The 16,467-nt window shown below is 39.5% G+C and overlaps 1 long non-coding RNA gene across 1 annotated transcript in view; it reads left to right on the top strand.

The window, feature by feature from the left end:
• LOC122559047 overlaps positions 1 to 12,333 on the top strand; it is an 18,165-nt gene extending 5,832 nt beyond the window's left edge. Inside the window, exon 3 of the long non-coding RNA XR_006314321.1 lies at positions 12,323 to 12,333. This is a non-coding gene — a long non-coding RNA (uncharacterized LOC122559047). The remainder of the gene's footprint in view (positions 1 to 12,322) is intronic.
• The last annotated feature ends 4,134 nt before the right edge of the window (positions 12,334 to 16,467 follow it).

Below are 16,467 nucleotides of genomic sequence, written 5' to 3'. Positions count from 1 at the left end.
ACCCTGAAAAAGCGCCAAACGTGTGAATGCATTGTATCAGGCAAGGCACTGAGACTGCTGGATTTGTCAAGAAAATTAGAACATCGTCTGCATACAGCGAGATCTTATGTAATTTTGACCCCACTTCTGGAGCTGATATATTGAGATCCCCACGAATGGCCTCTGCCAACGGTTCAATCACCAACGTAAAAAGTAATGGTGAAAGGGGACAGCCCTGCCGGCTGGCCTTAGAAATATTAAAATTGCTTGATCGTACCCCATTGGTAATGACCGCAGCGAGAGGTACACTGTAGAGAACCTTTACCTATCTTATGAAAACTTCACCCAGACCAAACCGGTCTAGAGTATAGAAAAGGTACGGCCACTCAACTCGGTCAAATGCCTTCTCTGCATCTAAAGAAATCACCAATCCCTGTATTGACTGCTGTTGGCGTGCTTGAATTATGTTAAGCAGCCTCCTAATGTTATTGGAGGATCTGCGACCCTTTAGGGTCCGTCTGATGAAGTCCGTCTGATCCTCTTTAATAATAGAGGTTAACACAGTCTCCAGTCTTAACGTAAGAGCTTTAGAAAGGATCTTAAAGTCCACATTTAAGACCGAAATGGGCCTGTATGAAGCACAGTCTTCCGGATCCTTCCCTTTTTTAAGGATAAGTGAAATATTGGCCTCTCTCAGAGATGGTGGGAGACAAACATGACTGTATGAATCATTAAACATATTCAGCATCGGGCCTGACAGTATACTTATAAATTCCTTATAGAATTCACTGGGAAGTCCATCAGGACTGAGCGCCTTTCCACTCTGAAGCTGCCTCACAGCTTCCTGCACTTCTTGCTCTGATAATGGGGCATTGAGAAAGGACTGTTGTTCGGGAGTCACACCCGGGAGCTTCAGATCTCTAAAAAAGGATTCCATTTTGGCCTGCCCCCTCCTCACAATTCTCAGACTGATATAATTTAGAGTAGAATCTTGGAACGCCACATTAATCTTTTTGGAATCACATGTTAGGTTCCCAGACCCTTCCCTAATCGCTCTAATGATTTGTGGGGCACTTCTCTTTCTGGCAAGGTATGCTAAGTATTTGCCTGGCTTGTCACCATGCTCGTATAACTTTTGCTTTGCAAAAGCCAGCTCCTTCTTTGCCGTATGCGTGAGCAAGGAATTTAGTGCAGACCGCAGCACTGTAATCCTCTGTAGTTTGACCAACGAGGGTCTGTCAAAATATGCCTTCTCGGCTGCCTTCAACCGTGCTTCAAGGAGACGATGCTGCTCACCCTTCTGCCGCTTCCTTCTTGTGGAATATGAAATAACTAACCCTTTGGCATAAGCTTTGGCGGTTTCCCAGAGAACAGATGAGCTATCAACCGAGCCTATGTTGATGTCTAGGAATGCCCGAAATTCCCGAGAGAAATACTCCACAAATTTGCTGTCCATGAGAATAAAGGGGTCCATTCGCCAGTACCTTGAATCCACTGTAACATCCTTAATTTTAACCATGAGGTACACTGGAGCATGATCAGAAATGGCAATATTACCAATCGTACAGGATGCCACCAGATCCAGGGTTACCGCAGAGGTCAGAAAATAATCTATCCTCGTGTGACATCTGTGCAGATTGGAGAAAAACGTGAAATCCCTACCTGTAGGGTGGAGACACCTCCAGACGTCCACCAATCCTAATACCCTACACAAACCCAATAACTGTTTAGTTTGTGCCGAGGGTATCGAGGGACCTTTAGACAACCTGCCTACTGTGGGGTCCATGAGACAGTTAAAATCTCCCGCTATAATGATTTGCCGAGACTTGAGACTTATCAGTTTCGAAAAAGCTTCTACCAAGAATTTAAGAGGATGAGCTGGGGGACAATAAACATTTAAAATGCCATATTCTTCCCCATTTATCAAAGCTTTAAGAATTACAAACCTCCCAAATGTGTCTTTAACACATTCCAACAATTTAAATGAGAGATTTTTCCTAACCAATATAGACACTCCCCTATTTCTGGTATTAAATGATGAAAAATAAACTCGGTCAAAGCCATTCTGCTGTAATTTCAGATGCTCCTTGTCATCCAAATGTGTCTCCTGTAACAAAGCAATATCTGCTTTCTCCTTTCTAAGACTCAAGAGTACCTTCTTCCTCTTAATTAGTGAGTGACTTCCCTTGATATTCCAGGTACATCATTTAATTAAATCATTAGCCATAATCTTCTGCAATTACATTTAAATTCTAGAGAGGAAGAACCCGAACCACAAATTGCTGAGCCTTTAGTGTCGCATGATCCACCAAATATAAAAACTAGATTAGATTAGATTACATTACAGTGTGGAAATAGGCCCTTCAGCCCAACAAATCCACACCGACCCGCCGAAGCGCAACCCACCCATACCCCTACATTTACCCCTTACCTAACACTACGGGCAATTTAGTATGGCTAATTCACCTGACCTGCACATCTTTGGACTGTGGGAGGAAACCGGAGCATCCGGAGGAAACCCACGCAGACACGGAGAACGTGCAAACTCCACACAGTCAGTCGCCTGAGGCGGGAATTGAACCCGGATCTCTGGCGCTGTGAGGCAGCAGTGCCACCGTGCCGCCCACAACTACATAAATTACATAAACTAAAACCACTACACTTAACAAACATACAAAATGATTAAAAATAAAAAACAACAAAAACCAGAAAACAAACCAACATATAAAGCGCCAATAGCGCTGAGTAGGTGAACTCACCCCCTGCCCGGAGGGGGCAACTACCCATCCCGAACAGCCCATAAATAGGCATCTAACCATCTCAACCACCTTCACTTCTCCCAGCTAGAGCCACATCGCAAGCACAAGCTAAAAAGAATAAACACCCCATAGAATATCAATATGAATAAAAAAAACATTCTTTTATAAAAAAAAAGGGAATAAATACCCCACCCATCCTTTGGTATGTGCTAACTTAGAAATTTAAAATGTACATCTTAACCACCGCCAGACATAGTTTGAACCAAATTATTATCAATAGAGGTAAAAAAAAGGGGAAAAACAAAGCTCCAACTGGATTTCCTCCATTTCTTTTACAGAATGATAAACGCATACTCAGGCAACGATATTTATACATACTACAATTGTTTAACTTAAGTTAGTTTGTCCACAAGGTCTCTTGCCTTCTCCGATATGTCAAAGAAATGCATGGATCCATCCTTCAATCTTCTCTTGACACCATCATACGATTTTCGTTTCTGGGTCACCGCCGCTGAAATGTCCTGAAAAAACATGATCTTAGACCCCTCGTAAATTAGGGCCTTTGGATCCTTCCCCGGGAGTCTGGAAACCTCCATGACTCTCTCCTTATCCCGGTAATGATGGAACCGCACCAGGAAAGGACCAGGGGGATGACCCAGACCCGACCTCCGTGCTGCGACCCGCTGAGCCCTCTCTAACTTCAATCCTCTCATGCCAGTCTCCAAGTCAAGGAATTTCGGATGCCAATCTTCAACAAATTCCGCAGGCCACTCACCTTCCTTACCCTCAGGCGGACCGATGATCCGAATGTTTTTTCTCCCGCTCCTGTTTTCAAGATCATTCACTTGGTCATGCAAATTACAAACTTGCATCTTCAGGGCTTGGATCTCTTCCTTGGCATCAGCTTCCACCACTGTGACCCTGTGCTCCACCTCATCCGTCCTCTTCTCCAGGTCTCCCAGCTGCTGCTCATGCTTCTGCAGCATGAGAGAGACTGGAGCCAGCTTCTCTTCAATCTGTTTCCCCAACATCTCGCGAGTATTTGAGAGCTGGTTCACCAGGTTCTGGAGAGTAATCTGCTCTGAGGCTGCTGCAGGCTGAGCTGCAGGCCCGGCCTCAGATGCTCCTCCTCCCTTTTTAGGCATTTCTGGACAGCTGAAAATACAGGTAAGTCAATTTTTAAATGTTTCTTGGGGCTCCACAATCTTTCCAATACCCCAAGAAATCCTGATGACCTGGGTTGGGTGGGTTAAAGGATTGCCCTGCTCCTGCTGCGATGTGAAGCTCTGCAGTGTCATCTTCTCAGATCGCCCCTATCTTGGATCCCCCATGTCGCCAACTTTTGAAAGACCTATTTGTGCTCAATTTCTACTTCCTGTTACCCAGCTGATATATCCATGCCAACATGCTACCCTGAACGCCATGAGTTTTTATTTTCCTCAATAATCTTTGATCTGGCACTTTCTCAAATGCCTTCTGGAAATCTAAGTTCAGAACATCCATCAGTTCCTTATTATCCACATTTAACTCCTCACAGAACGGAAATACCTTGGTCAAAAATGATTTCCTTTTCGTGAAACCTGTTGACCCCTCCTGATTACCTTGAACTTGTACAAATGCTCTGCTATAACTTGTAGCATATTCCCTGTAACAGGTGTTAGGCTAATTTGCTTGTTGTTTCCTCCTTCATATTTCACTGACATTTTGAATTTCACTAACATTTTGATTAAAGGAGTTACTTCAGCTACCTTTCAATCAAATTGTATCTTCCCCACATCAAGGGAGTTTGGGAAAATAAAGTCAATGCATCACCTATCCCTTTAAACATCTTTTGAGACCTCGAGATGAACTCCTTCTAGACCTGGGGGTTAGTCAACCCACTGCAACAATTTACTCAGCATCACTTTGTTCTTTCCTTCCATATCCTACTGCTTCTGGGATGTAAAGACTGATGCAAAGTACTTGTTGAACTGCCATTTCTTTATTTTCCATTATTAATTCCATGGTCATATATTCCATAGAATCAATGTTTTTATATTTCCAACTAGCTTCCTCTCATCTAATGTTTCCCTTTGGTTATTCTTTACTTTTTGATTTTTTTAATGAATTTTCCTTATACCTGATGACTTGTGGCCTTGGTTTATTCCAATGATAACTATATTTTCCTTCATTTCTTTTGCAATTTGTTGCCATTTATTAAAAGTTAACGATGAAAAACATGTTGGATATTAAGTGATTAAGTACTTCAAGCACACACTTCTGAGACATTGAGTGTCAGTTTGGGAGTATGCAGGTATTTGCAATGTTGCAATCTGACACTCATGCAATATAAAATATCAAGGTGGTCCTGTTACACAGTAGGTCACATCCCTGTCTCTGAGCCAAAAGCACTAATTTCGGTTGCTATTCTGGGTCAAGGTAATGTGTTCATAATGTGGTCTGGCAGATTGATTATCAACTTACAAATCCTTCCAATGTGCTTGTAGGAGTATACAGACTCCTTGATACAGCATGGCATTCCTTCAAGCTACGAACTCTGGCTTCAGGAAAAGCTAAAGAAATCAGGCAAGCGTGTGCTTTGTCTGCCTCTTGTTACTTGACACAGAAAGTCTTCGCAAACTGAGTCTAAATGGTTGGCATCTGTTTTTCATTTCACCATCCAGCTGTCAAAAGTTTAACATGGAAAAAGGCAGTTAATTTGTGGCAGTCCAGGTATTCTGAGCTGGAACTGTTTTAGTAGATTAGATAGAAAGTTTAATTAGGAAAGTCAGTGAAATGGCCAATGTCTTTTTGTCTCAGGAGAGTCATTGGACTTGAAATATTAATTCTGCTTGCTGCTAGACCTACTGAGTTTCTCCAGCAATTTCTGTTTTCATTTCAGATCTTCAGCAATTCTTTGTTTCATTTTAAAGCAGTCCTCTATATCTATGTTTAGTGACTGATGACCATGGTAATCAAACTGAAGAAATAAAAATTATGATCTATCATGCTAGTTTTCACATTAAGATCTGACTTGCCCAGTATTACCATTGGGTAGGATCATAAGGAGTGGATAGGTATTATGTCCGTAGAAAGAGCAAACTAGATATGGCCTTATGTTGTCACTTTCAAAACAAAAGTAAAATCAGAAATGAAGTATTTGTGAGCTAGATGCCCAACATTTGAATTACCTAGAACATTTGAATCTTTTATTAAGTTTCATGGAAGAAATTTCCAAAAGACGTGCTTATTTAGATGTGTATGAACCATAATTGGACCTCAATAGATTTGGAAATACAGACCATTAGTCCATACAGGAGTAAAAAATCAACTTGAATAGATTATGTCTTTGAAAATATATTTTTATTAAATTTTTCTTCTTTTGAAAATTATAACAAATACAAAACCAAACAATTCAAACCTATATTGAAAAAACAAACTTGTTAATTACATAAATAAATAATAGCTAATAACTAATCGAAAACAGGAAAATCTTAACAATAATAATAATGATAATAACTATAACACAGCCCAGCAAAACAAAGCAATAGCCCTCGATCATCGAGCATGTAAGTTTTGCACATATTCATACCTTCGTATTTCCTCCACTCTGGATACCAAGCCCATTACATAGAATTGCCAATGCTATTACTAGTATGGCAGACAAATCTGTACCCAGAATAGATTATTTTTAAGATCATAAAGTTCAATTTTGAGCTTCCTCATCCAGTACTCACATTTAAATTGCTGGAATTTATCAAAGTTTCACATATGGTTAGGCTCCTGATGTTAATAGTGTTTGGTTCTGAGAAAAATACACCCTTTTTGGATTCTAGGGAAGCAGTCATTTTCAGAAGCCTTGATTAGGTACTCCATTAATTTTCACTGATGAGCAAGTTACAAATTGACAACTGTCCTGGCATGGTTCGATCATGCAAAAATAAAATTGCATGTCTGTATTGTCCTTATCAGTTTGTCTTTGGGAAAAGTCCCATATTACCTCCTTTGCATTGGTCTAAAGGGCCATCAAATAATTTCATTTTTTCCTGCATGCGTGACTGTTTTCCATGCAAAATAATGTTATGAAGGCTATGTTTTGGTCAAAAGTGTTATAATATTGTCCAAGGTCAGCTCTTTCATCATGGGAATTTATTATAGTTTAACAGATGCCCATGAAAAGTGGAAATGTCCAAATAAAGCAATAAGATATTATGGTAAGACAATAGTTTGACCTCTATGTTGGAGAACCAATAAGGTTTATGCATCTCAGTTAATTGGTACAAATTACAAAATTTTTGTATTTCAGCAGTGAATAGAAGGTAATGATTCATGCTATATCTCTCATAACTTGACAGTTCTGAGGAATAGAATACAGCAGTACAAGGGCCGGATGATAATAAGTAGAATGACACTGACAGGACATAGCTGTTGCTATTGCATCCAATGGATAACTGACTAGAGTGGGGACTTGTGTGATGTGCAAAGCAGAAAGGTCCAATGAATGGTGAGATGCAACTATTGTAGGGAGAACAGGGAAAGCAATCAATAATTTTAAAAACTGGCAATGTTTCAAAGATGATGGACAAAAAGTAAGATCAATGCACCGATAAAGTAGAAAGAATAGAAAGCAAGAATATGCAATGCAAGTTCTAAGTGGATCTTAGAAAGACTCGTACGAGGAAATAATTACACGCTAGCAGTGGGCCTCCAGTCATGAGAGAGAGAAATCCGAAGGTAGTCGTCCAACAAGACACTAAAGTGCAAGCAGAGTTTGTAGCTTGATTAGATTATGCAACAGAGCAAAGACCTCAACAGCAATCTAGAACCATTAATATAAATAGAAAGCCTTATGGTTGTTTTGGTGGCTGCCAGCAAATTAGATGATAAGTTAATAAGATAGGGGAAAATATGGAAGTTGAAAGGAACTTCGTGTCTACTCTATATTAGCAGAAAGGATGCTGTCAGCCTGATCACATTGACAGATATGTATGGAAAAGGTCCTCCCAGGTGGTACTTGTAAAGCTAAAGAGAGGAGTATTTCAGTTTCAAAGAACAATGTGGAAGTCAGAATGTTACGATGGACTCTCCCATGGTGAACAAAAATTCCTGAAAATTTTCTTTGTTCTGTTGATCACATATTTGTGGGAATAAAGGTTGATTGCGACAAAAGCTGCTTTTCTTTTTGGAGAAAAAATATTCACAAGTGTTTTTGAAAACACTAAAAGAGACAAGTGTTGTAAAAAAGATGCTTTGGAAATTAAGCTGACGTGTTAATGGATTTTTTGATACATAGGGATAAGTTATTTCTCAGTTAGATCTGCCTTACTGAATGTAGACTGTACTCAAAAAAACAAATCTAACAATGTCTCACCATAAATGAAGGTCTCGGTCATTGTTATGATTCATGTTGATTATTTTCCAAGAGAAGGTTCCGTGGTTTGTGAATAGTTTGGTATAAATACAATTAAAGGAAAATTCAAGATTGGAAGTCAGACTTTGGTGGCCTTTAAATATATAAGCTTAGATGTGAAATAGAATAGGTCTGAACTTACCTTGAATCAGAAAGCTTATCTAGAGAGTGCTGCCTCATATTTTGATAAATTATGTTTGGTTGTCACAGAGAGATGATGTTACATCTAAAGGAAAGACACCAATTAAGAATGTTACTCATACAGTTGAATTGATTATGCACTAGACAAAACCAGATGCATGTTTTCATGTCTTGAGACTTAGTATTTTGATGAATAAGATGAAACATGTTACAGTTGAGGATGTTATGGGAAAATAAAACAGATAACAAAATTAAATATGGAGAAATACTTTATTAAGTTTCCAGTCTTATAACCAATTTAATAAATTCAATTCCCTGATGTATTCAAAATAATAGAACGAGGGACACTAGGAGTTAGTTTGGAAAGAGCCAAATCTCTCACTAAATCTCGTATTATGTAAAAAAGAATTTCACTTCCTACTTCATCTGGTTGTCAAATATTTAACAATGGAGGTTGAAAGAGGTTGTACTAGCGATGGAGCAGACCTATGACCAGAAACTCCGTACAGGGTCAAGTATAACACTAAGGTTGCAAATGGCTTGGTTCAGCTTTGGACAGTTTCTGGGAATAAGGATGGAATTGGCAGCGAGGGCGTGTAGTTTGTGAGGTGCACTGATAGATATCTGCCCAATTTTTTTGTTGAACAAATTTTCTGCTTATGCAGCAGGGTTACCAGATGAGTTGTTTGAAAAACCTCCTCAACCAGGACTCTGTTTTTGATTTGAGCGTCCTTGAATGCATTCTGCAACATGCTACATGCGACAAGCTCAGCAGCAACCGAGCCCTGCACAAAATAGAGAAGGCTGTCTGCCAGCTTAAGAATAACTAGGCTGCTAGAGCAGATGGTATCCCCACTTTGTCTTTGACATGAGGATGCAAAGAGATCCTGCTGCAGCTACACACCCTTGTTTGCCTTATCTAGAAAGAGGAGAGCATCCCAGAAGATCTCTGAGATGCCACAGTCATGAGCATTTTCAAAAAAAGGGAACAAGTTCAACTGTGGTATCCATAGAGAAATCTCCCTGCTGTTGACCAATAGAAAAGTCATCGCTAAGGTCTTCCTGAACCATCTCTTCCCTGTGGCTGAGGACTTCTCCCAGAATCGCAGTGTGGCTTTCAGCCACCAAGGGGCACAGTAGACTTGATTTTCACCACACGACAGCTGCAGGAGAAATGTAGAGAAAAGAACATGTACATGGTCTTGACATCAATCAGGAAACATTATGGAGCATTCCTGTCCATTTTGGTTGCACCATGAAGTTTGTCACCATTCTTCACCTGCTCCATAATGGCATGGAAATTGGAGCAATGACAAATGGCTCCATCACCAATCCATTCCCTGGTGTCACTCAGAGCCATGTCATCATCCCAACACTGTTCTTGATGTACCTCACTGTAACATTTCATCTCACTGCCAAGAAGCTACCCACTAGAGTGGAACTAACTTATAGAACCTGTGGGAAATTATTCAACTTCTGCTGCCTTCAAGCTGAAACCAAAGTAACCTCAACCAGTGTCACTGAGCTGTGGTACTCTGATGATGCTTGTATGTGTGCAGTCTCAGAGGATACACTCCAGACTATCATCAGCACCTTTACAGAGACATATGAGAGCTTGGGTCTCACCCTGAACATTGCAAAACGAAGGCTGTCCACCAACCTGACCTGGCCATCTCCTTAGAGAATGTTGACCACTTTCAGTACCTCGGGACTGTCCTGTCAGCTAAACAAGCAGTTTAGCATCGTGTGTTGGTGCAGCCTTCAGCCACCTGGGAAAAAGGGTGTTTCAGGGCAACAACAACAGATCCGACATCAAGATCATGGTTTACAGAGCTGTAGTGGTTCCCACCCTTCTATATGGCTTTGAGACGTGAAATGCCTACAACAGACACCTCAAGGCACTGGAGCAGTACCACCAATGCTGCCTGTGTGAGATCCTGTGAATATGCTGGGAAGAAACCAGCAACAGTGTCCTTGACCAGGCCAATATCCACATGACCAATATGAGACTCCTCAAACAGGTGCTGTACTCCCGGTAGGTGAGCCTCAGGTGGACAGAGGAAGCGCTTCAGTTTACTTTCAAGGCATCACTGGTGAAGTGCGGCATTCCAACAAACATCTGGAAATCACTGACCCAAAACTGCCCAAAATGAAGGGGAAGCATCCAGGAAAGCATCAAGCACCTCCACACTTGCTGTCAGGAAAAAGTGGAAGCCAGTTGAAAACATTATAAGGAATGCGCTGCCACATCAACACCCCACCCACCACTTTCCTCGACCATCTTCTGCCCCATGTATAATAGAACCTACGGAAGCTGAAATGGCCTGTAGAGCCACTTAGGTATTCACCCTAAGAATGGAAGATAGTCATCCTTATCTGCAAGGAGCTGCCAATGAATGACAAACCAGAGACAATTGCAGGGTTTTAAGTTTGCAGGAAAAGAAACAGAGAACTGTGGATGCTGTAAGTCTGAAACAAAGACAGAAAAAAACAGAGTTAACATTGTGGGTCTGTTAATCAGAAGAAGGGTCACCAGACTCAAAACATTAACTCTGCTTTCGCTCCACAGATGCTGCTGAGCTTCTCCAACTGTTCCTGTTTTTGTTTGAGCTTACATAGTTGGTTTGACATGAGGAATTGGTGAAAGGTACAGTTGATATGTATGGCATCGATGTAAATTGTAAAGATTTGTTTTAATACTGTCGCAAAAGGGCAGTTTGTCAGCCAAGATCACACAACACCCTCTATAATAGCACTTGGAGTGTTATTGAAGTTCACCATATTCTCAAGGGCAGTTTGGGATGTGCAGTGCAACAATGTTTGCCCAATGCGCTCATGCCATGAACAAATTTTAAAGAGTTAACAAATGGGAGGGAAGCAAGGAAAGATCCTTTTTAAGATAATTCTTTCCTGAAGAAGGGCTAATGCCCGAAACGTCGATTCTCCTGTTCCCTAGATGCTGCCTGACCTGCTGCGCTTTTCCAGCAACACATTTCCATCTCCTTTTTAAGATAGCCATTCAAAAGATAATATATTGGAGCTAAAAGAGAAATTATTGTATCTGATTCTGTCACTACAACTGGATAGATATTGAAATGTCTGCAGAATGGAATTGCAGAAGATAGATGCTGATGACGAAGGTGTGATCAATTGTGTCAAAAGCCACAGGCAAATTGATAAGGATGACCCAGATTAATTTTCTGTAATGGCAGTCACATAGATGTTCTTTGATAAGGGCAATTTCAACATTGTGATAGGACAGAAACCTGATTTGCACCTTCAAACATGGGATTCCGGGAAATCTTTATGAATTTAGAAAGAAACAGCTCAAGGACTTGAGGAAAAGGAGGTTGAAGGTGGAGCTATAGTTTGCAACACCAGAGGGATCGAGATTTTTTCTTGTATCAAATTTGTATATCGAATCACCTACTGCAACTGGAAACTGCAAATTCAGCTTGGGTAATTGCACAGATGCGTACCACCAGTATGTTTCTTTTATTTTAAACCTCTTGTAAGATAGAGTACATAACAAGGATGAAAATCCTCCTGTCAATAAATTATACTGAACAGTTAAAGGAAAATCCTGCTCACAAAGTTTTATTTAAGGAATGACTGAATTCTGCACTTGTAAGATTGGTGAATAATGTTTCATAGGCTGCAGGAAAGTTTTAAATCTGACTTTGTGTTATGTGCATCCAAATAATTTTGTTTGATATTTAGGAGAGCTATGTCAAGAATTATAGCTTATAAAAGACAAGATGCCATAAGATTTCAGAAATACGAGGAAAGACCAAATAAAATGGGTCTTCTTTTTCCCAGTTATAACAATGTTTTTTACAGATAATATACTAGAACTGTTCAATGTTGTAAAATAAAGGTACATCGTAGCTAGAATGCTTCTTTTTCTTGTATTTGAGCATCAAATCAAAGATTTATAACAAACATCAGGCTAAATCCCTTAACAGACAGTTGTAAGGTTGTGGACTTAATTTCCAAGGTTTGTGGTTGATGCGAGCATTCAAGATTAGATCAGATAGATTGATAAAGGAAAAAGAGAAGTGGCGAAAGGAGCAGGGTAGGTAACTATGATTAAAGCTAATTCCTTGTGTGTAGCATAAATAAGACCATAAGAAATAGAAGTGGAAGTAAGGCCACTCTGCCCATCAAGTCCACTCTGCCATTAAATCATGGCTGATGGGCATTTCAACGCCACTTACCCACACTCTCCCCATATCCCTTAATTCCTTGCGAGATTAAGAATTGATCAATCTCTACCTTGTAGACATTTAACATCCCGGCCTCCACTACACTCGGTGACAGTGAATTCCACAGGCCCACCACACTCTGACTAAATTCCATCCTAAATTGACCTATGAATCCTAGTATCCCTGCCTGATGGAAACAAATTCCCAGCATCCAGCCATGCATTATCTTGTAAGTTTCTATTAGATCTCCCCTAACCTTCTGAACTCTAACGAATACAATCCCAGAATCCTCAGCCGTTCATCGTATGTTAGGCCTACCATTCCAGGGATCATCTGTGCAAATCTCCACCCCTGGACATGCTCTAATGCCAGTATGTCCTTCCTGAGGTGTGCGGTCAAAAACTTGACACAGTATTCTAAATGGGGCCTAATCAGAGCTTTATAAAGTCTCAGTAGCACATCACTGCTTTTATATTCCAACCCTCTTGAAATAAATGACAACATTACATTTGCTTTCTTAACCACGGTCTCAACCTGCAAGTCAACCTTTAGAAAATCTGTACTAACATGCCCAGATCCCTTTGTACTTTGGCTTTATGAATATTCTCACCATTTATAAAATAGTCCATGCCTGTGTTCTTTTTTCCAAAGTGCAAGACCTCTCATTTGCTCACATTGAATTTCATCGGCCATTTCTTGGATCATTCTCTTAAACTGTCTAAATCTTTCTGCAGCCTTGCCACCCCCTCAGAACTACCTGCCTGTCCACCTAACTTTGGATCATCGGCGAATTTTGCCAGAATGCCCCCAGTCTCTTCATCCAGATCATTTATATATAAAGTGAACAGCTACGGCTCCAACACTGATCCCTGCAGGATACCACTTGTCACCAGCTGCCATTCCGAAAAAGAACCTTTTATCCCAACTCTCTGCCTTCTGTCAGACAGCCAATCCTCAATCCATGCTAGTAGCTCACCTCGAACACCATGGACCCTCACCTTACTCAGCAGCTCCCTTGAGGCACCTTATCAAAGGCCTTTTGGAAGTCTAGGTAGATAACATCCATTGGATTTCCCTGGTCTAATCTACTTGTTACCTCTTCAAAGAATTTTAACAGATTTTTGTCAGTCAATGTTTTGATCAGTTCTGTGACTGGGTCCAGATCTCAATAGATCATGCAGTATCCAAATCTAGTATTTGAGGTGTAGCTTTTTGTATATGTGTTGCTTGATGGCATGCTTGATGACTCAGTTGCTGTCGCAATTTAAATTGTATCTAGTTTTAATGTTCAAACCTTCAGCCCTACAACGAGGTCAGCGTTTGTAATCTTTTTATATATTGGGCATTTAGCTGCTTTTTATTATCAAAGTAGGCTGAATTAGCTAGACATTGGTATTCATTCTCTTGAATGAGATCTTCCAAATGGCACTTGCAGCTGAAAATGTCTGCAAACATTTATTTGTTCTGCTCATGTGCTGTGTTCTACTGCAGTTGAGGATGGATATGTTCAAAGAGCTCTGCCTGTTAATTGCTTTTCAGCACCACTCTTGATTTGACAAAACATATCTACAGGAATGTATTGTGGTTAACTTATTGTAGCACTCCTTGCTATGCCTGTAGTTTGGTATCTTTTGTGTTTAACCTGTCAGGTATCTTGGTGCTACGTGGCTCTGTAATCCTCTACAGCTGGGAGTTGGGTCTTGAAATGACAGATTATGGTCATATATCATCCTGTTTGTCAGAGAATCTTGTGGATGCCCACTTGCAGGCTACTCGATCTGTTCCTCAGAACACTATTCAGTGGAGTGTGCTTGAATTATGAAGGAGAGATTTTATCTTCACTTAGACACCAGTGGTCACTCTTGGCAATGCTATCACATATCCGCAACTGGAAGGCTGATGAAGAAGGTGTCAAGTATAAATCACTTATTGCATTGATTTTTTTTTCACGCATGATTCTTTCTGGTTTCAATGTTTAAGAGACTTTTGAGAACTTTTGGTGACCTTTTCAGATTATACTTAAGTATGCTTGATTAATAGTCTGAGATGTTTGGTGACAGAAATGACTGTGGTTTTGATCATATCTGGCTGTTGCTCGAGACAATTTAGAGAACCTTTCTAGTTTAATTGTGCTTATCTGATAACTTTAGACAACTCTAAAAGTAAACACATATTGTTGAATTGGAATAATATGTGGCTAGTCAAAGTGGAGTGGCAGGCTTCCTTCTCTGAAAGGCATTGCTGAACCACTTGTGTTTTACTAGAAGCTTTAATGGCTTACAAATTACCAGAATTATTAAGTTCAGTTTTGCAGATTATCAGAGTGAGATGTAATCTTAACTTCTGGGTTGCTGAATGTCTGCACTGCATCAGTTTGCATCAGTTTGTTCTAAATAAGAGGAATTTCTTTCAAGTGTAAAAAAGAGGTAAATTCTATTTCTTTATCCATAGAATAGCTGAGGATATTTTGCCTAGTATAGGAAGCAGTTTTTTCGTAAAGAAATCATCTGTACCGGTATTACAGAGACAATTTCTTGATATTTGTGTCATATTGATCTTTGTATGATCCAGATATGTTGGCAGGTTATTTTCTTGTATTAAATAAAAGCAATGCATAAGCAGCTTTTAATGCATATTTTCAAAAAACCTAGGGTTATTTTGTGCTTTTTAAGTTTTATTTTACACATCAAAAATCAGAAGAAAATTGGGGGAAAATATTAGAACCTAAAACCATAAATTCAGAGTACATCAGTAAAAATTGTTTTTTGTTGGAACATGGCTAATTTCAAGGAAACAAAGTAGTGTTAAGCTAACTGGCATGATATTTGCAAGTTAAGAATGGGAACAAATAGGAACATGTGAAAAATAAGTATACTGGAAAAGTCATAACATATGTCTATATCACCAGCTGTTTAATTTCCAATATAATTTGTTTGATTATATGTTGATCAGACAGTGTTTTCTTCATTTCAACTACTTATTTCAAATCTGTGCTTGAAATTCCATGGCCCAAGTTATAATTGTCAATTCCACTTGCTATCTTCTATTATCATGGGTACTGTTTCAACTTTATTGTTATTATAAGATTATTTTTGACTTAGTTCTTTGTGGCTCTATAAATAATTGTGTGGGAGATAAAAAGACATAGTTAAAGATTTCTACATCATTATCTTTTAACATGATAGTTGAGAAAACATACAGTTTAACTTTCTATGTGAAAGCTTTTTAAAGATGGAAGCAGCAGCATGGAAAAATGAACACTATCCTTCATGCCTTTGTAATTACAAAACTTTGTAAGATTTGTTTTAATCTACCATCAGACAATTTCCATTGCTCTCAGCCAGATCTGTAATATAATGAATGGTCTTAGCTTTCTGTGAATATTTGGAGTATCTCACCTAATTAGCACCACAGAATTAATGAATTCTGTGAGATCAAAATGAAATGCAGAAATCAAAGCATAACAACTATTTAAAAATCATAACATATGTTTAGAGAGCACAGTCACTGGGAAGATTCACTGCGGGTGTGCTACCATAATCTGCATTTATTGTTGAAATCTCTTTGTTTCTATCAGTAGATGTTTTATATCAAAAAGTGGAAGCACAATTTGTCAAATTGCCCAAGAGTCTTAACAGGGTTAAAGGAATGTATTTATTCAGTAATGCATATCTCCCACAAAATTGCCAAATATTGTCCAGATAATGTTCGGTTGTTTTTTACATTGCCATTTTGCATTTGAAATCCATATTTCTCCTGAAGTCATATATTTGAGACTTGTCAGTCCTTGACACGGATATTGACTTTTGCATGCCTTTTTATTAATGGCAGCAAGAATCGAAACAAGTAAATGGGTGGCTGCACATTCATGACCATGTTTAAATTGAACTCCTACAGCAAAATCTGGAGCCTGAATTAAAATTAATTGGTGCTGCAAGGGTTTCCCAAAGATTCAGACACCTGGCAATGAAAGGAAGGTGGGAACTGCCAGCAT

This window comes from Chiloscyllium plagiosum, chromosome 18, assembly GCF_004010195.1.
Source record: "Chiloscyllium plagiosum isolate BGI_BamShark_2017 chromosome 18, ASM401019v2, whole genome shotgun sequence".
NCBI classification, from domain to species: domain Eukaryota; kingdom Metazoa; phylum Chordata; class Chondrichthyes; order Orectolobiformes; family Hemiscylliidae; genus Chiloscyllium; species Chiloscyllium plagiosum.
This window is presented reverse-complemented; position numbering and strand designations above follow the sequence as displayed.